The 20,097-nt window shown below is 43.6% G+C and overlaps 1 pseudogene across 1 annotated transcript in view; it reads left to right on the top strand.

Annotated features, from left to right (window-relative positions):
- Window positions 1-211: 211 nt before the first annotated feature.
- Window positions 212-20,097, top strand: part of LOC311003010 (voltage-gated potassium channel KCNC1-like) — a 59,169-nt pseudogene continuing 39,283 nt past the window's right edge. The window contains exons 1-2 of the transcript XR_014596511.1: window positions 212-779; window positions 8,805-9,511. The product of XR_014596511.1 is annotated as a voltage-gated potassium channel KCNC1-like (transcript). The remainder of the gene's footprint in view (window positions 780-8,804; window positions 9,512-20,097) is intronic.

Genomic DNA, 20,097 nt, shown 5'->3' with positions numbered 1-20,097 from the left:
AGCCGCCCGTGCGCGTGCGTGCGCGTATGTCTGTTTACAGCATATTTATGAAGTTCAGCAGCCATATGAGAATTAGCCTCTGTATTCACCGGGGTCCTCCCACCCCTCTGTCTTGTTCTCTAATCCGCCCACATGTATCGTCTGAGGAAAAAAATAGTGCAGAAGGTGACGCTCTTCCAACGGAACAGAGACAGTCACAGAGAGGGAAAGGCAAAGAGAGGGGTGTCTACAGGGCTGCATCTCCTATTTAAACATTTGGAAAAGGGGGAGAGACAGAAGAAGAGCTGAATGGTAGCTACACCCTGTGCCTGGAAGCGTAGAGACACTGTAACAAAGGCTGGCAATTATTTTTTGGCTGTAACAAAGAGGTGGGAGAGGGGGCTCTGAGATCGAGGGAAATAGCAAACAAGCCAAAAAAAAGAAAGAAAAAGCCAAAAAAAAAAAGATAAAGCCAGTTTTCATTTTCAGGGGGACCTTCTGCTTAATTTCATCCGAAAAGACTCATCCCTTTGCCATCATCAGCATGACCATAAGCTCTAAGTAACATTCGGCTATCACGGTGTCAAAACGAGATTTTCAGCAACAGACGCGCGCAATCCTATTTTGATTTATTATAATCGGGGAGACAAAAAAGATCAACTGAATGCCTGCGAGAAACTGGATACTCTCTGAAATCATAAGAAAGAGCGATCTAACAAAGAAAACTACATTTTGATTGATCTTTAAGCTTGATGTGCGTGTTTCTGCGCGCACTCGAAACGAACCTGAACCAAAAGCAAGTGAGTATTAACCGTGTCTGTGTATATGTCTGTATTTTGGTCGCTTTATTCTGCCTTTATCGTCTAATAACGTAGCAGCTCTATTGGAGAGGGAGAAAAAGGGAAATACAGCGTCAAACCTACATTCAACAAGTATCGTTTAATGCACTTGAACTGCGATTTCCCCCCCCCCCCCCCCCCTTTAGCATGTGTGTGTATTGATCAGAATCAGGAGGAATCAAAATGATGTGTTCAAATTGAAATCATAAGCATCCTCCTTAGTTTTTATTCTATTTATTGCTGCTGTGATACAAATATAACTGTACTTTAACACAGTCAGCTTTGAATTATTATCCACTGGTATGATGCCTGAACATTTCATTTTGTAAATCCTGACATTCCTCATTGCACAAATGGTGGGTGTTTCCCCATCTCCACCACAAGATCAGAGCAGTTTCATGCCTCTGAGAGGAATGTGTGTGTGTAAGTGCGTGTGTGTGTGTGTAAGTGTCTGCTTGACTTTCCATGTGTGAGCTGCTTTGTGCTTTTTGTATATATCCTACTATGCATGCATTTGTTTTCCTGGCATGCTTCCTTCAGTGTGTGTTTGTGTGTCTGTGTGTGTCTGCTTCGTGGCAGCACTGGGTAGGTGTCAAGGCCTGAAATGGAGGTTTGATAAAGGAACCACATGAGGAGGGCGAGGGTGACACAAACACACACACATACACACATACAAGGGAGAGGGAGAGGAAGGTGTGAGGAAGGGATGGGGGGGTTATGAGAGCGGTGGGGTAGTGGAGTGGAACCACAAGTATAGCATCACAGAGATCTCATCCTGGAAGTCTATGGGGGCAGTTAAACGTCTAGACTCTGTCAACCTGCTCCATCTGCATTACACACTCAAGTCTCCAGTTTCATAACGCCTCTTCTTCCTCCACTTCCCAGCGCATGCCTCACTTTTTAATTTTTTTTTTTTCCCCTCCTAACTGGCTCCAGCGTTGCTCTTCCCCCTAATGGGAACTCTGCCTCTCTTCCTCCATTTGCTCTCTTCTCCCTCCTCCTTCTCAATCCTGCATTATAAAACCTACAGCTGGAGCTATTTTTAGATTGAGGGTAACCCAGAAAACACCCCTTCGATTTTAGCAAAAAAGAATGAGGGGGTGAAAAAAAAGAAACCTCCCCACCAGAGACAGTGGCATGTTGTCAGTGGATGTGATTGGTAGAGTAGTGATGGGGCTTGAAAAGGAGGGCACTGCTGTTTAAGCAATGAAGAGGGGTAGTGGTGGCAGTGTGGGGGGGTAAATCTATTTTGAGGTTGTGATTGAATTACGCATCTGTCGTATCCTGGGTTGGTGTGTGTGTGTGTGTGTGTTCTTTGCCTCCGACCCTTCCTCTCTCCTTGGATGTGATGGTTTCTTCCTCGTCTATAGCGTCACTTAGGAGAACTTTCCCTCTGCCCTTCAACTCATTTATACCCGATTACGCTCCTTTCCAAAAAAACCCTGAAGCCTTGACCTTGAAGCTTCACCTCTTATCTTCTCTCATCTCCTTTGCTCCCATTAAAAACTCCAACTTCTCTCCCTCCTTCTCATCTGTTTGGATGCTCATGTTTGACCCCCCCCCTCTCTCTCTGTGTCCAATCACCAGCTAGTTCACATGTCGGCTATCAGTGCTCGTAATACTTCTTCTCCTTGTCCCCGTTTGTCTGTCTGGCCTACTGCACCGCTGGATCATAATGGTCCTAATTATGCGGGGAGGGCAGTGTCATTAATTAGGTGTAGACAGGTTTAAATGACCTATGAGAGAGAGAGAGAGAGGGATGGGAGGTGTGGAGGTTAAATATATTTGCTCTTGATGCAAAGTCTCCTAAGAACCTGATTTTAAAGTTGAATACTGAGGGATATTAGCTCGGATTTATCCACGTCCAAAAATAGAGTTCCTTCCCGACATGACACACTATCCCACCGTATGTGTGTGTGTGTGTGTGTTTTTTCCTCTCCCTCCCTGCACTCAGTGCTTTGGGATTTTTCTGACCTCTCTTACACCAGCCATTGATCCTTGAAAGGAGCTTTACCACCTCTTCTCCCATCACTTCTTCCCCTCTCACATCCCCTCTGTCACCAGTGAGGTCTCACACAGTGGGAATATCTATCTGAGATATCTCAGCATCTGTCCTCCTGTGGGCAGGAAGGATTTTAGTCATGGACACTGACTGAGCTTTCAGGGCTCTATTACAGGCTTCATTGCTGCTGCTCTATTCCTGAAAATTGCCTTATGTATTAATCATCCCCTGCTAGCTAAAAGGAGAAAAACAGCAGCCTATATGATTCTTACCCTCATGAAAGAAAAAAAAACGGTGGCTGGTGGCGATCATGACAAGAGAGCAGCGACAACTTCTGGGGGGGCGGGGGGCTTGACCAATATGCACCAGGCTAGACCCCCGAGGGGGTGTTGGTGCAGTATGTGTGGATTGGTCAGCCCCTGGAGATCTCTGCTGGTGTTGCTGAGTGGAGGGGCCGCCTCTGGTAGATTTCCTCTCTGCTTGCTTAATTGATTGGCTATTTAATTCATGTTCTGGGAATTGGCCACTGGTGAGCTTTATTATGATGAGAAATGCCTGTTTTTTTTTTTCCCCCTCTCCTCTGTTTACACGAGCTGTCTCAGAGCTGCTGGGTCATTGTGTGGCCTTGCTCTCTGTTTTTATCTGCATACACACCCTGTCTGTTTTTGTCTCTCCACTCCGTCCATTCATACATTTCCTGCTGTTTTCATTCTTATTTACTCGATTCATACGCCACCTACCTCCCACCAACGTCCCCGCACGTGCACGAGCACCGTATCTTGTCTATTCTCTCCACTCCTGGCAGAATGTGAGTTTCACCGTGAGGTGCAATGACAGTCCGAGGGGGGAGAGGAGAGGACGGTGTGTGGTGTGACACCGCACTAAAAGGGGAGGTGACCGCAGTGCTTTTCACCGCGCTGCAGTGCCTCACTTTGTCCTGTTGGGGTCTCCTCAACACTGGGGAGTGCGTGAGAGAAAAGAGAGTGAGATAAGGTAGAGAGGAGGGGGTGGGGGTGAAGGAATGAGGAGGAGAGGAGAGGAGAGGAGGGAGGGAGGGAGGCGATATGGATGGAACAGCATGAAGCCTTGTGGTTACATCCTTTGATGAGGTAGCGGGTGGGGAAAAAAATGGCTGTGCACCAGAAACACATACGTAATTCGTGCTCCCTCTCTCTCTTTCTCACCCTCACACACACACACAACCACAACCACACACACACAGCTACACACTTGCCTGCAATGCCCTCCTTCTCCCCAGTGGTAGGCTACATTTGCCATTCAGCTCAGCTGTACGTCTGTTTTACATCCCTGCACTTGTTTTCCTTTCTCTCCTCCCCTATCTTAATCACTTCACTCTCTCTATTCCTCTTATTAGTATTGCACACCATGTGTACACCTCCTTCCCTCCCCAGCCACCACCCACAACCCTCCCTCTCCAGCCACTGCAAGGTCTTTTTCTGTCTGCCTCTCCTTCCCCACTTTTTCCTCCCCTCTTCCATTTCCCCAACACCCTCTCTCACTCCCCTCTCTACCTTACCCACAGCACAGCGTCCCTCCCTCTCCCCCCTGACGCACACAGTCTTTTGATCCTTTCCTTTTCTGTCCTTCCTCTTCCCAACACTCCCCCCTTCTCCATCTCATCTCATCTCACTCCCCCTATCTCTCCCCCCTGTGTGATTGGTAAAGGTTTTTGCCTTTTCTGCCAACTGCTGGGTCTTTTCCGCGCAGTCAGCACTCCTCCAAATTTCTCCCTTGCCTTCTCTGTCTCTCTCTCTCTCTCTCTCTAGTGTGTGTGCCCCCCCACTCCCAGTTACTGCTGCTGGTACCTCACAGTCAATGCATCCCATAATCCTGTGCTCCCTCCCCCTCTTGCTGCAGTGTTTCTGCTAATATATATTAGCGTCAGTGCAGCTTTCGTGCATGAGCCATGTGCACGCTCCCTCTCTCCCTCTCTCTATCAGTCCACTGCAGGAATGATCTCTTCTCTCTAATGCTTTATAATGATTAAGCCTCATTTTGCTTTTCTTAGCCCGTTTGCTCCACTCAGGTGTGTGTGCATGTGTATGGATGTATCTCCCCCTCCCTCCCTCCCTCTCCTGCATACTTGTGTGTGTGTGTGTGCAGTGGTGAGGTAGTGGTAGCAGGGTGGTGCAGGACATGGTGGCCAAGGCAGGAAATGCTGCAGGAGAGAGAAAGAGAGCGAGGTGGCGGTGGTGGGGGATTGTACCTCTTCTCTTCTCTGCTCCCCCTTCCTCCTCCTACTGCCTCTCGCTCAGTTTTTAGCTTCTTCCTCATGCACACCCCCCCTCTGCCTTCCTTCTCTTCTCACCTCTGTGTCTTTTTCCATCTGCACTGGATCTCGCCTTCATTCCTCCATTTTACACCCGATGCTGACTTTCTCTACCCTCCATCCCCCAGCTCCATACCTCCTCTTTTTGTGGGTCTTTTTTTCCAAGCCGGCATTGCACTGCTGTCAGTGATCAAAGTGCTGACGCTGACTCTTAAAGAGATGTGCTTACCTCCCCTGTATCAAACTGAAAATCCAGCTAAAACACACTCAACTCTCATGCCCTGAGCTCCTTAAGATCAGCCATCCGGCCTTGTTGACAACTGCTTTCACTCAAACTTAAAATTTGAGAGGTAGCAATGTAATTAGTTGCGGGTAAATGTGAGAAGACCCCCATTACACCCTGCCCCAATTAACACCCAAATTACATGAAGGAACACTTAAGCAAATATATGAAATCAATAAACTCACCACGCATGGTTCCCAGGGAACAAAAAGCCATTTAACCACAGTTACAAACTTGTGGCTGTCTGTGTATAAAATATTCAGCAGTTTGCCAAGAAGCTACAACTGACTATCAAGCACAAGTCAGGGCACTGAGTTACAAAGTGAAGTAAAAAAAAGCAAAAAAGCAAAAAAAGCAAATCATCTAATGGATAAAAGTTTCACAGTGAGATCACAGGAGCTGCGCTGAAAAAGTTTTTGTCCCGGAGAGAGCGAGTGTGCCGCTGTCCATGGTGCTGAAATCCAACCTACCTCACAACACAAGCGGTCCCTGCTGGACAGACCCACAGGACACAGCTGAGTGTGCATTTTACACTCTCCCCGCCTGACCTCACTTTCAAACAGTCTGTTTGGTGCAGTTTTTCTGTTTTGTTAGTTTTTTGTTAAAGTTTCTAATGAAATTAGTGTTGTTAACACATGGCAATACAAACTTTGGCGTAATGATGCAGTGCAACACAAAAACTCATGAGTGCAGGATTTTTCTTGTCAGAGATCCTGCAGCAAATACTTCAGAAAAAAAGTAAAGCCGCATTTAACGCCTTAGTTACTGGATGTTTCTGCTGTGTGCACACAAAATACATCCATTTATTTTTATTGTCAAGCTGTGCACAGTCTTAAATATTATTTTTTTATTCTTTACCCATGCAGTAGCCTCAATCTTAGTGAACCTTACCTGAGAGTTGAAAAGTCTTTTCTCCAGTATCTCCAAAATGTAGAAAGAAAAAAAAAATCAAAATAAGATTTAAAAAAAAAGAAACTTAATGTCAAAACAAGACCTGAAGAGAGACAGCTAACTTTTCCATGAACGAAAAAGAGACAAAAAAAGAGAAAACAAGTGCAGAGGAGAGAGCAGGACAACAGAGTAAACACTAGTAACATGTAAGACAGAACATCTGCAGTGTCCCACATGACAGAAAGCAAAAAGTCTGTTGGGGAGAGAGAGGAGGAGAGAGTTACCCCAAAGTGAAAGAATCTTACTTTGGGAGGGGGAGGGGGGATGGGACAGGAAAGAGAGAAAGAATGAGAGAAAATGGTGCGTTAGAGCAAAAATGCAAAGAGTAGAGGGGAAAAGGGGGGACAGAAGAGGCAGAGAGAATGAGTGTGATGGAGAGAAGGAAAGAGAGAGAGGGGGGAGGGGGCACCACATCGGAATAAGACCGTGTTGTGAGGAAGGAGAGGAAGAGGAAGGAGAAGGAGAAGTGAAGCCTTGATTCTGCTCCTTCAATGAAATGTGATTCCTTTATGCGGAATATGAGAGCGAGCGAGGAAGAGAAAGTGAGGGAGAGAGGAAGAGAGAGGGAGGGAGGGAGGGGGGGAGGGCCGGTGGGAGAGCTCACAGGAGAGGAGGAGGGAAGAGGGGGAGGAGGAGGAGGAGGTGGGGGGCAGTGGTGCATTTCTTTGAATAGAGAAAAAGGTTAACAACATAGATACGGTGCATGTATAGGCTTTTTCTTCTTTACGCGTGTCTTTTTCTGAAGCACGCACCCCCCCACCCCAATACACACAGACACACAGCCCCCCCCCTCCCCTCCCACGGATGTCGATGCAGCTCGCGGGCGAATAATCTGACTGAGAGAGAGAGAGAGCAAATAACTCTGGCTCTTTTACTGCAGCAGAATTCATTCACTTTTATAGTGCACTCTCCTTTTTTCGATGCTCTCCCTCCTCCCTCCCCACTTCTACGCTCCCCCTTTACCCCCCTCTTCTTCCATTACTGTGGAAGAGACAATATTACACTAGCTGTTCACCAGAAGTGTGCCGCACTCTCTTCTCCCCCCCCCCACTTCTCTCTCTTTTCTCTCTTCGTCCCCCCGTCCTCAGGTCTTTGTCTGAGCCTGCCTTGTTTTCCTGATTGTTCTGTCCTTTTCGATCCTTCCATTAAAAATCAGATTTATGGCCTCTCCCCCCCCCCCCCCTCCCTCTCTCCCTCCCTCCCTCCCTCCTTCCTCTCCTCCTCATTTCTGTCTCCACATGTCTTTACGCACACATACATCGCATAGTGTATGGGAGAAAAGTGGCAGAGAGCATTGACATAACTGTGCATGAATCTCAGTGCGATCGGAGGGAGGGGGGGATTAGAACGGGGGGGCAAGGGGGGGGGGGCAAGGGGGGGGGGGGGGCTGCAGCAGCAGTGTGTGTAGCACGCACATAGGCTGATTGAGGAGATCTAACATTAGTACGGACACTGCACTCTCGGGAGGCAATTAACACACATCACACACACACACGCACACACACGGTGCTGCGCCACCTCAAGTCACAAAGGCGTTCTGGAGGATGGGGAGGAAAAAGAAGCAGGAGGAGGATGGAGGATGGATCCCCAGTTTTTCCCTCTCTTTCTTCCATCTTTCTGTCACTCCCTCCCCCTCTTCCTCTCCTCTTCTCCTCACACACTCTTTGGTTCCCAGGCAGAGGAAAAGGAAAGAGCAGGGTTGTTGCAGGTGGGGTGGGTATGAGTGTATATGTGTGTGTATATGGGGAGTGTGTGTGTGTGTGTGTGTGTGTGTGATGGGGGTGTCTGTATGCTGAAGTCTCACAGTGGCCTAATTAGGAAGAGGATTTGAAAGAACAGTGACTCCGGCATCAAGCAGATCAATGTAGAGAGACTGTTGGCTGAACAAGTGAACATACAGTGACAGGCTGGAGGAACAATCCAGTTCAGAGGGGGAGAGAGAGGGAGGAAGAGAAAGAGGGGGTGGGGGGGCGGATAAATGGATGGTGGGATGGTGACCGTGCTGGGACCCCGGTCACATGACAGTAGCTTAAATCTTCCCCATCACTGAGGTGTTAACAATCAGCAGTGAGGATGCTGACTCATGAATGTGCTCCAAGCCACCTGTTTTTTCATATGCTGCACTAATACGCTGCTGAAGGCGTGTGTGTGTGTGTGTGTGTGTGTGTGTGTTTATTTGTTTATTTATTTATTTTTTGGATACTCCAGGATGCTGTGTCAAAAACAACTCGAAGCCCCCCCCCCCCCCCCCCCCCCCCTTCTCCTTTTGCCACTCACTGCACCTGCACAAGGTCATTTTGCACCCATTCCATCATTTGATTATCAAGTTAAGAATTGCACATACAGCTGCCCCCCCCAACCCTCAAACCCCCCGTGATTCTTAATTTGTATTGCAATGTTGATAATCCACATCTATTTCTCCCTTCAGCTAAAATTTCTGCCCTTTTTCTCTCCCCGCAGACTCCTCAGACTCCTCCCTCCTCCTCCTCCTCCTCCTCCTCCTCCCTTCGGTCTCTCTCATCCTCTCCCTCCCCCCCCGGTCCTCTATGCTCAGTTCGGTGTGTGTATCCTCTTTCAAAGGGCGCAAGGGTGGGAACAAGTCGTCCAACAAAGCATGTTACAGCGCAGACATGACTTGTCCGTCGGAAAGCGAGAAAATCGTGATAAACTGCGGGGGGGTGCGGCATGAGACTTACCGGAGCACCCTAAAAACCCTGCCCGGTACCCGCCTGTCGTGGCTCACCGAACCCGACGCGTTCAGCAACTTCGACTACGACCCCAAATTAGACGAGTTCTTCTTCGACCGCCACCCGTCAGTGTTTTCCTTCATCCTCAACTATTACCGCACCGGGAAGTTGCACTGTCCCAACGATGTGTGCGGTCCCCTGTTCGAAGAGGAGCTGGCCTTCTGGGGCATCGATGAGACGGACGTGGAGGCGTGTTGCTGGATGAATTACCGGCAGCACCGGGATGCGGAGGAGGCGCTGGACAGCTTCGAGAATCCAGAACCGGACGCGCCGGACGACGACCCAGCGCTGGGCGGTGCTGATGGGGACTTGAAAAGACTGTGCATGCAGGAGGACGCGAGGAAAGCGGGCTGGTGGAAAACCTGGCAGCCCAGAATATGGGCTCTGTTTGAAGACCCGTATTCCTCCAAATATGCCCGGGTGAGTTCCTCAAGTTGTTTCTCTACTGTTGCATATTGCATCTCATTATGTCTCAGACCACTGCTTGACTCATGATAAGTTTGAAAAACTTTTTTTTTGTGCTCTGTTAAGATGAGAACTGCAGTGGTTCATTGGACACTCACTGTTGGTATGTGTGTGATCCCTGTCAGTGCAGCTTGTATTAAACGGCAGGATATAGACTTACTGATATTGAATAATTAATGCTGATAGCATTGGAAAAATGGAAAACGGTGTAGCAGGTACTAGTTGATGTAACAACCTCGGCTGTTCACCTCCATGTCTTTCACTTGATATATTTCATGTTTGAGACGAGCTGGATTCACACTGAATGCCGTTTTTATTGCTGTCATAATTCCTACCGCCGTATTCTGCTACTTGAGCAGCCTTAATACACATCTGCCTCCAAACGCGCCATCCGCTGCGCCTCTTGCATCCAAACGCCTTCATTAGATCATATTTGTCCGTTTATGATGCACATCAATGCGCCGTATTTCATCTTAGCCTTATTTATTGTAGCACCGCATCGAGGAGGCTCATAGGACGCCTAATCGTCAGGTTTCAAGTGACTGTCTTTCCCCACATTTACCCTCAGTGGTGCTGCACTGTGTTGGGTTGGTTTTTGCCCGTCCACCTTGGCCCACTTGAACGGTACATGGCTTTTACGCGCGGGCTTTATTGCTTTTACGCGCATCTTGCTCCTGTTTTCATGTAAACAGTTAATGGTTTAACTCTTACAAGCAGATGTTTGACGACATTTGATCATACAGGTGTAAGAGTAACAAGTACCCCTGATTGTGTTTTTGATCCCTGGCACATGAAAACAATTTCAGTGGGCTTCTGGTTCTTTATTCTCAGACCCTCCAGTTACAGACAAATCCAGCTGCTTGATCATGACTGCTTTGATTTGTGTTGTTTGGTATATCCACTGATATAGTTTGATCATTCTTGTCTTGCACCTTTTTGTGAAGAATATTTCTCTGTCTTGAGGGTGTGTGAGGACCCAGAGGTGCTGCCTGTGAATGCATGCATGCATACTGTAGGTGCACATGCAAAACCAGACAGTCAGCAGACACCTGCAGTGGCCAGTTCATGCCATCACACTGAAAATAGCTGCATGTCCATGAAGAAAAAAACCTAACCCACTGCACACTCAGCAATGCATACTCTATTTACTATCACAGATGAAGACAATAGCAGCCCACACACACATACTCTTACCCTTGCTTCCCAAACACACACACATACAGACACACACTAATGCACACAGACACACCTCCTCTGGCACCAGGTATAGATCTACATACCTAGTTTCAGTTGCCTCCAAAGGAAGAGCAAAGTGTCTGCCTGTGATGGACAGATAGTCTGGTTTAGGCCACCTGATCCGCCTCTCTGGACCCGGGATCAGGCAGGAAGTGCTTCACAAACTGCCACTCTCATCCCAATTGGATTGATTTCTCACTATCCCACCCTTCGCTGCCCCTACTCAACATAACAGCCTGTTGTGAAGCAGTCCTGTGCAGAAAATCCAAATGTTGCATGAGGGGGAGAGATCTTTTGCGAGTTTCATTTGGCGGACTATGGCCAGCACCAGGCAAAAATAAAGGTACTTTTCATGTGCATGTAAACAGAAGTGGATTAGGCTGCTGAATTCCGAGTTATCTCAGAGCAAGAGGGGGCAGCATTTGCAGCGCTGCCATACCTTGGATGCAAGCTACTGTACCTGCTGCCTCGCTGCTAGAATGCTGTGGATTATGTAATGTACAGTTTAACAGCACATGCACTGGTTACACTGGCTACGATCTCATAAATGATCCAAAAACTCCCATCAATTAAGTGTAACGGCTGCATATGGAGGTCTATGTGACATCACGTCAGGGTTATGCACAGCACAGAGCAGGTAGTAGGTGGGATTCATTTCAGTGGCTGCACAGCACTGGCTCTATTTGTGGGTGAAAAGCAGCTCCGTTTCTCCCCGTTGGTCTAATATACCAGGCAGCGATATACGTCAAACAGCGATGTGACCCAGATGACTTCTTTTTTTTCCCTTTTTTCCACCCTCGCTCTTTCTAAAAGTGTCCTGTCCAACGTGGCAAAACCTCTTGGTCCTTCGGTCCTGAAAGATGCAAATTATATGTGAAGAGAAAAGACAGAGAGATGAAGACAGGCTGGGACAGGGGAAAAATGAGAGCTGATGTGGAAATACAATGAGACAGATGAGAGAGAGACAGAGGGAAGAAGAGGGAGATGAGAGGAAATAAAGGGAGACAGGAGGAGAGACGTTACTCTAATGATTTAAGGGGATTTTGTTTCCATGGCTGTGATGTAACGCATCAGCAATCAATGTTTTGATCACAGTGTTCGACATCCACGCAGGCTCTTCTTTTTGTTTTGTTTTATGTTTTTTTTTTTTTACCCTTTTTTTCTTAAAAAAAAAGAAGAAAAAAAATCACCTCCTCCTTCGCTCATGATCGTGTGAGGCTCGCTCGCGGATCTACCGTAGTGGCACACACACATGTACAAATGCACACATGCTGGTGTCTGTGCTGGCTTTTCTGCTGCAGTAGACACGGGAGAGAGGAGGAGGAGGAGGAGGAGGAGAGAGAGGGGGCTCTGGTGGAAGAGAAAAGAGGTGGAGGGGAGGGGGGCGATGGTGGTGATGGTGATGGTGGTTGAGAGGGATAGGCAGAGCGAGGGAAATGGAGAAGGGGTGAGATAGTGGGGAGAAAAGTAGAGGGAAAAAGGGGGAGCCTGAGAAGGACACGGAGAGAGAGAGAGAGTGAGAGGAAGCCGAGGAGGAGGAAGAGAAGAGGGGTATTGAGATAAACAGGGAGGAGGTGACAACCATCCACCATAGAGAGAGAGATGTAGCATGATGGGGGTGGGGACCCTTGTCTTAGTGTCTTCGATTATCTGTGAAGGCTTGAGCTATCCAATCTTCCTACCCCTAGCCCTCCTGCCTGCCTATTGATTGATATTTTATTGATTATCGTCTCTTTTTGTCCGTTTTTAAAGCCATTCTCTGTTTCTTTATCAACCCTTCAAATCTGAGAATACTGTGGCTCATTCTCCTCTGCTCAATGGTAACATGACCGTTAACCCACGGGCAAAATTTATGGATGTATATGTTTCTGTTTGATGAGGTGTTATACAATACAATTTGCATCTGATTTCTTTATTGATCTGTGCCTGGTTGACAAAGATCTAGTGCAGCTGTAAGACAACAGGGACTGTTGTATTATGCTGGAAAGACACAGATTTTCTCCCTTTTTTTTTGGGTCGAAGTCACTGTTTCAAACTCTGACAATGATCCTAATTGAATATGTAAGGATCCGCCAGTATCGATGAGCTGCTTCGCCTGTGTTTTTTTAATTGAACCAGAGCTAATCTTACTTGATATAATCACTTGTCTCTAAGCTGGTTGAATATATTGTTGTTAGACTAAGATGATAATGTTATGCCATTAAAATGTTAATGTTGATATCCCTAAAGGAAATCATTTTCAAAACTAAAATAGTATAATTATTACATTACAATTTAAACATGTTGCTATCTTAACAGATATATAAGAAATTATTAGGTAATCAAACTGAGTCGGTTTTGAATGTTGAAACTTTAACGAATGACTTTGACACTCTGTATAATAATATAGAGGAAATTCTTACGTAAGCTATTTTTTCTTAAAGTCAAAGTTTAAAATATCTTCTATCAGTATTAATTCTGTTGATGCCTGTCCTCTTGTCGTCCTGTAATGTCGTCCCACTGTCCCCACAGGTTTTTTCCGCTGTGTTTTGGTCACTTCTACTTTCATACCAGAAGGGCACAGTTGTCTTTGTCAGCAATCTCCTGACAAAGCACCATTTTGTAGCTCAGCATGTAAAAGATGCCCCTTTGCCCCTTTCCAAATCTGACTTTTTTTCTGGTGCCTGTGTTTGATTCGTTTCAGGGGAGCAGCCCTGTGTCCAGAACCGACCAACCAAACCCCCCCCAACTACACGCACACACACTCCCACTTTACCCACCCACCCCTCCTGTCCCTGAAGGTCATGTCTTACGGTTCATTGTTTGCTGTTCTTTTCCACAGTGTTCAGTGCTGGGGCGCACGATGCTGCCATAAACACAAATGTGACCCGCCGCTGCGCCAGACAACCTCAGAACAGGTCGTCTCTGGGTAGAAAACCACTGGGCTGGACAGAAAGTAGGAAAAGAGATGTATTGATAGGTGTTAGTATATAGATATGGTGTTGGGTGGAGGAGAAGATCTCCGGGGACAGGGCTTCGGTGACGTTACAATTTCTTTTTTCTCAAGAACATTGCATGACACTTTTAGGGCAGAGACTCTGAGTTCTGTATGAAAATATACAAAAACTGGTTTTAATTATCCAACTATCCACTCACAACAGCTGTCAGAATGATATTACATTTCATTTTCAATAAGGCTCGATGTCCTCGTTTGATATCAACCATACCAGGCGCTCATTTTTACCATATACTAGGTCACTTCTAATTTTGACTAGTCTTGTGAGATTATTTTGCACCAGTTTTGTTTGCCACGTAGCTCCACATAAACAGTATTCCCTCCCAACTCTACCCAGAGCTTAATGGGAATTGTGGGGAAGGGGACAGCCATATTGTTTGTGCAGGTCCCAGCCAATCACAGGTCTTGACAATTTCTTGTTACTTTAACGGTAAAGTGAAAGTGTAGAATTAAACTTTTATACTTTCAGCAATGGGTTTTTTTTTGTATTTGTGCTTCCCAAGTTGTTTCCATTCAAGCACCGACGCTGCTGAAAGGCGTATTTCCCACTTCCATTCTTGCTCCTCTCCCAGTGGACTGCATGTGTCTGAAAATAGCAAAGGGAGGGAAAAGGAGGTCTTAATTTCATTCTCTGGTGTCAAATCTACTCCTCCATCGCTGGTGAGGGTATGAGACTCTGCACTGGTATGACCACTCAGCACATAAGCAGTATGAAAATAGCCTAAACACCAAACCTGTCTTGAAGATGGTGTGATGTATTGTTAGGGTGCTCACCAAGTTTATTAAAGTGAACTGTTTTCCTTGAGCTGCTGGCAGGGTTGTGATAATTAGTCAAGCAGTCTTTCCTGTGCCTGCAATTGGCAAATGTATTGTGCTCTGTTTCAATTTTCCCTGACAAGGTTTTGTACCGCAGGCCTCCTCGGGTTGTGTTTGCATCCTCGGAAGTCACTGTCCCTCCGCTCGCTGCTTTGTAACTTGAGCGCTGCCTGTTGGCGATACATTACAGGATAGATGGTTGATGTCTCATAACAAGGACAGAGACATGATCTTTGTGTTGAATAAGCAAGAAGCACTTCTGAAGTGATGACAACAGAAAAAAGCTAGTGTTTGTTTTGGACCTCTTAGTGGTACTGTATACAGTGACTTTTTGTGAATACATTGTTGAACTCAGTTGATAGATGTTTTGTATTTGAATTTAACCTGATTGCTATATATTTTTCTTTAGGGAATACTTCCCATATCACATCTGGGCGTATTCCAGCTGACAATGATGCTGTATATGGACCAGAGTTGGGCCATTAAGAAGAAGTCAAACATTTGACCCAAGTATTGGCTGAATTTATTTTTCTATCTTTGAAACAATCTAGATGACCAACATATAGCTGCAATCTGCTCTTGTGGTTCATTAGAGATCTGCAGTGGATATAGAAAAACATGAGGCAGAGAAGCTCCTAATTTATCTACTTATAATAGATTAGGGAACCCTCCCCAAGGGAGGGATATTACTGATTGATAACATAATGGGAAATATGCTTATTCATTATTATTGATTGTCATTTTTTAAAATCTCATTTATGTTTATTTATGGTAACACTTTACACTAAGGTACACAAAATTAGAGTAGTTAATGAGTAACTAATGAAGAACTAATGAGGAACTAATGAGTAGTTAGTGAGGAATTGAGCTACACAAAATTACAGTAGTTACTGAGGAACTAAGGTACACAAAATTACAATAGTTACTGAGGAACTACTGATTAATTAACTATTAGTTAATGGTCAGTTCTTCAGGAACCCCTGATCAAATTTCAGAGGAGTAGTTAATGAGGAACTAATGCGTAGTTAGTTAGGGAACTGAGATACACAAAATTAGAGTAGTTACTGAGGAACTAATGATTAACTAACTATTAGTTAATGGTCAGTTCTTCAGGAACCCCTGATCAAATTTCCGAGGAGTAGTTAATGAGGAACTAATGAGGAACTATTAATGATCAGTTCTTCATTAACTCATGATCAAATTTCATAGAAAGTTAATCACAACTTGATGATTAGTGAACTAGTTACTTCATCAGTACAGAATCATTACTCAGTAACATGTCCAGTAGTTAACCTTTATGACCTAAAGTGACACATAATGAGTGGTTTTTCATTTCTTCATCTTCATCTTTACATTAGTAGTTCCTTAAAAAATCACAGACAGCAGGATTCTTTAGAAGATTTTATTCATTAATTTCAGACCACATACACATCAATATGACCATCCATGTTGCCTTCGAAATAAATATGATAGTTTGTCACATGTTTGGTAGGCTAAATGAATGTATCATGGGGCTGTGTAGTACTGTATACTGATCACACCGTGGTTCACAGTAAAGTTGTTTGAGGTGCACAAAATTTAGAGTAGTTATTTACTATGAAACAAATTTGGAATGAATGAGGAACTCACTATTAGTTAATGGTGAGTTATTCAGTAACTCCTAATCAAATTACTGAGGAACTAACTATTACTTAATCATTAGTTACCCTTTTTGTGTACCTTAAGGTAAAGTGAGACATCAAAATGAGTAGGTAATGAGTACTGAATCATTACTTAGTCATTAGTTACCCTTTTTGTGCACCTTATTGTAAAGTGAGAAATCTAATTGAGTAGGTAATGAGTACTGAATCATTAGTTACCCTTTTTGTGTACCTTATAGTAAAGTGAGACATCAAAATGACTAGGTGATGAGTACTGAATCATTACTGAATCATTAGTTACTCTTTTTGTGTACCTTATAGTAAAGTGAGACATCAATATGAGTAGGTAATAAGTACTGAATCATTACCTAGTCATTAGTTACTATTTTTGTGTAAGGTACACAAACATTACAGTAGTTACTGATGAACTAATGAAGAACCAAAATAATCATTTGCCTCTATGTGCACCAAAATAACTTTTGTCTTCACGGGCACCAAAATAAGATTTTACCTGCACAGGTACACCAAAATAACATTTTTTTTATGTCCACACACAAGAAAATATGATAGAATGTAAAAAAAAAATAATAATAAAAAGAGAAAGAAAAGAAAAGAAAAACCTTTGTAGCTTTCTTGTTTTAATAATAGCCTAATAAAAAATAACAAGTGTGTAGCGTCCCCAGCTAAATGATGGTCACAAATGATGAAACTGTTGGTTCACATTCCTTCATTCCATGGACCGTATTCAGTTGCAGACACACCGTAAGAGCTATGAGAAGAAAATAAAATACAGTTACCTTTCCTTTTACATAAATGAAATTATTTTTAACTGCTTTTATCACATAAACAATCATAATAATAATAATAATAATAATAATAAATTTAATTTGTAATGCACTTTTCATCGGCACGATCTCAAAGTGCTACAATTGTTAAAACAAGGTAGGGAAAGTAGAGTTAAAAACAGGGTAGAAGGAAGAGTTAAAAATGTTAAAAACAGGGTAAAGGAAATAAAAACATGCTCAATGTAAGTTGACTCCCTTTTTATCTATTTAATCAAAAGACAATATCCAAATGGAGTGCTGTATTACCATGAAATAAATATTTTTAACCGTTTGTTTTTAATCCAATAAACTGTTTTTAACCTTACCAGACCTCACATCAAACAGACAAAACAGTCCTGTTGCATTAATAAAACAATCAACGAGTTAGCTTAGCTTCATCTCACTTCAATGTGTTGAAGTGAGATGGAGCTAAGCTAAGCTAACTAAGCCGAGCTGGCCAATGCTAATAGCTACCGCTAACCACAACATGTTCCATACATACATGAGACTATCAACGGCGACCAAACTCGAGCCGGACATAAATATAACATGAAAAGGTAACAAAAACAAACCTTGTGCCCCTTATTAGCCAGGTGCTAGGGCGTTTCATGTAAGTTAGGCACACTTTTAGCATTGAAGACACTCTGGCCTTGCATACACACTGCCGGTAAAATCCGTAGCACCGGAAGTTTATGAGGTCTCGGCGAGACGCTTTCAAAATAAAAGCACTGAATATAACGTCGGCTTAATATATAAGAAATAAAGCCCTGACCTTGACTAATGTTCAGAAACTAAATAAATAAACATAAAAACAACAAATGAAGTAATGTTCTTATCATAAAGGTCATTTACAAAGTGTCATTTGTCTTTTATTTTGGAAACGAGATCATCATTTCCTGTGCATCTTTACTGTGAGGAGCAGTGAATTCACTTGGCACAAGAGAAGCAATTGACCATGCAGGGAAAAGCAAAAGAAGGAAAATCCCATTTCGACGATATCTCGAGGATGAGGGTGTGACCGTACAGTGATATTTTAATGGTATCTGTCTTTTTTTTTTTTTTTTGGAAGATGTGTAAGATGACTCCTCAAATTTTACTATGCTAACTTTCTCCAAAGTGACCTAGCATAGCATCGATGCTATGGTCGGTTAACAGAATGTAGCATTGATGCTACACTTGCACACGTTGTACAAAACATTAAATAACCTGTTAACTGCATCTGAATCGCGGGATTCTTTGCTTTCCGAGGGTCCTTCAATGGTGCCTCTATGAAAGTATGCTCAAGTGTTGCATTGATGCTAGCTCGGTTTAGCTCTGTTCCCTTACCATGTGGTTACATGACGCATATCGTCCCTTGTTGTCATAGAGGCACCATTCAAAAAATCCAGTGATTCAGATGCTGTTCACAACTCGTCTCTATCATATACGGTTCATAAGTTATTAAATATTGACAAAAATGTGCAACCTCAGCATCAATGCTATGCTCGGTTTAGCTTCTCTTCCAGTGTCACGTGTTGTCGTAGAGGCACCATTCAAGGACCCTCGGAAAGCGGATAACCCCCCCGATTCAGATGCTGTTCACAGCTCGTCTCTATCATAAACGGTTCATAAGTTATTTAATGTTTTGTAAAACATGTGCAAGCGTAGCATCAATGTAACGTTCGGTTAACCAAACTACGGTCGGTTTTAGAGGGCTAAATTCACTTTGGACAAAGTTATCTTACAGTAAATTTGAGGAGCAATCTTACCGAATTTGTATATATATAAAAAAAAGAGAGAGATACCATTAAAATGTACTTATACTGTACAGTCACATCCTCATCCTCGAGATATAGAACGTCTCTGATATAGTTGAGATGGGAGCTTCTGCTCTTCCTTGCTCTGTCCATTACTTCTCTCATCGTCGTCAAATGAATTCACTGCTCCTCACAGTAAAGCTGCACAGGTGAGCCACCGGAATTGAAGATCTTGTTTCCAAAATAAAAGACATGACTTTTTTTAAGCAAGTAAGTTACAAAGGTTTTTGTTTTACATTCTATGTCATTTTGGTGCACATGGAGGCAAATGATTATTTTGGTTCCTCATTAGTTCATCAGTAACTACTGTAATGTTTGTGTACCTTACACAAAAATAGTAACTAATGATTCAGTAATGATTCAGTACTTATTACCTACTCATTTTGATGTCTCACTTTACTATAAGGTACACAAAAAGAGTAACTAATGATTCAGTAATGATTCAGTACTCATTACCTAGTCATTTTGATGTCTCACTTTACTATAAGGTACACAAAATGGGTAACTAATGATTCAGTACTCATTACCTAGTCATTTTGATGTCTCACTTTACTATAAGGTACACAAAAAGGGTAACTAATGATTCAGTACTCATTACCTACTCATTTTGATGTCTCACTTTACCTTAAGGTACACAAAAAGGGTAACTAATGATTAAGTAATAGTTAGTTCCTCAGTAATTTGATTAGGAGTTACTGAATAACTCACCATTAACTAATAGTGAGTTCCTCATTCATTCCAAATTTGTTTCATAGTAAATAACTACTCTAAATTTTGTGCACCTCAAACAACTTTACTGTGAACCACGGTGTGATCAGTATACAGTACTACACAGCCCCATGATACATTCATTTAGCCTACCAAACATGTGACAAACTATCATATTTATTTCGAAGGCAACATGGATGGTCATATTGATGTGTATGTGGTCTGAAATTAATGAATAAAATCTTCTAAAGAATCCTGCTGTCTGTGATTTTTTTAAGGAACTACTAATGTAAAGATGAAGATGAAGAAATGAAAAACCACTCATTATGTGTCACTTTAGGTCATAAAGGTTAACTACTGGACATTTTATTGAGTAATGATTCTGTACTGATGAAGTAACTAGTTCGCTAATCATCAAGTTGTGATTAACTTTCTATGAAATTATATCATGAGTTAATGAAGAACTGATCATTAATAGTTCCTCATTAGTTCCTCATTAACTACTCCTCTGAAATTTGATCAGGGG

The sequence above is a fragment of the Trachurus trachurus genome (assembly GCF_905171665.1).
Source record: "Trachurus trachurus genome assembly, chromosome: 19".
NCBI classification, from domain to species: domain Eukaryota; kingdom Metazoa; phylum Chordata; class Actinopteri; order Carangiformes; family Carangidae; genus Trachurus; species Trachurus trachurus.
This window is presented reverse-complemented; position numbering and strand designations above follow the sequence as displayed.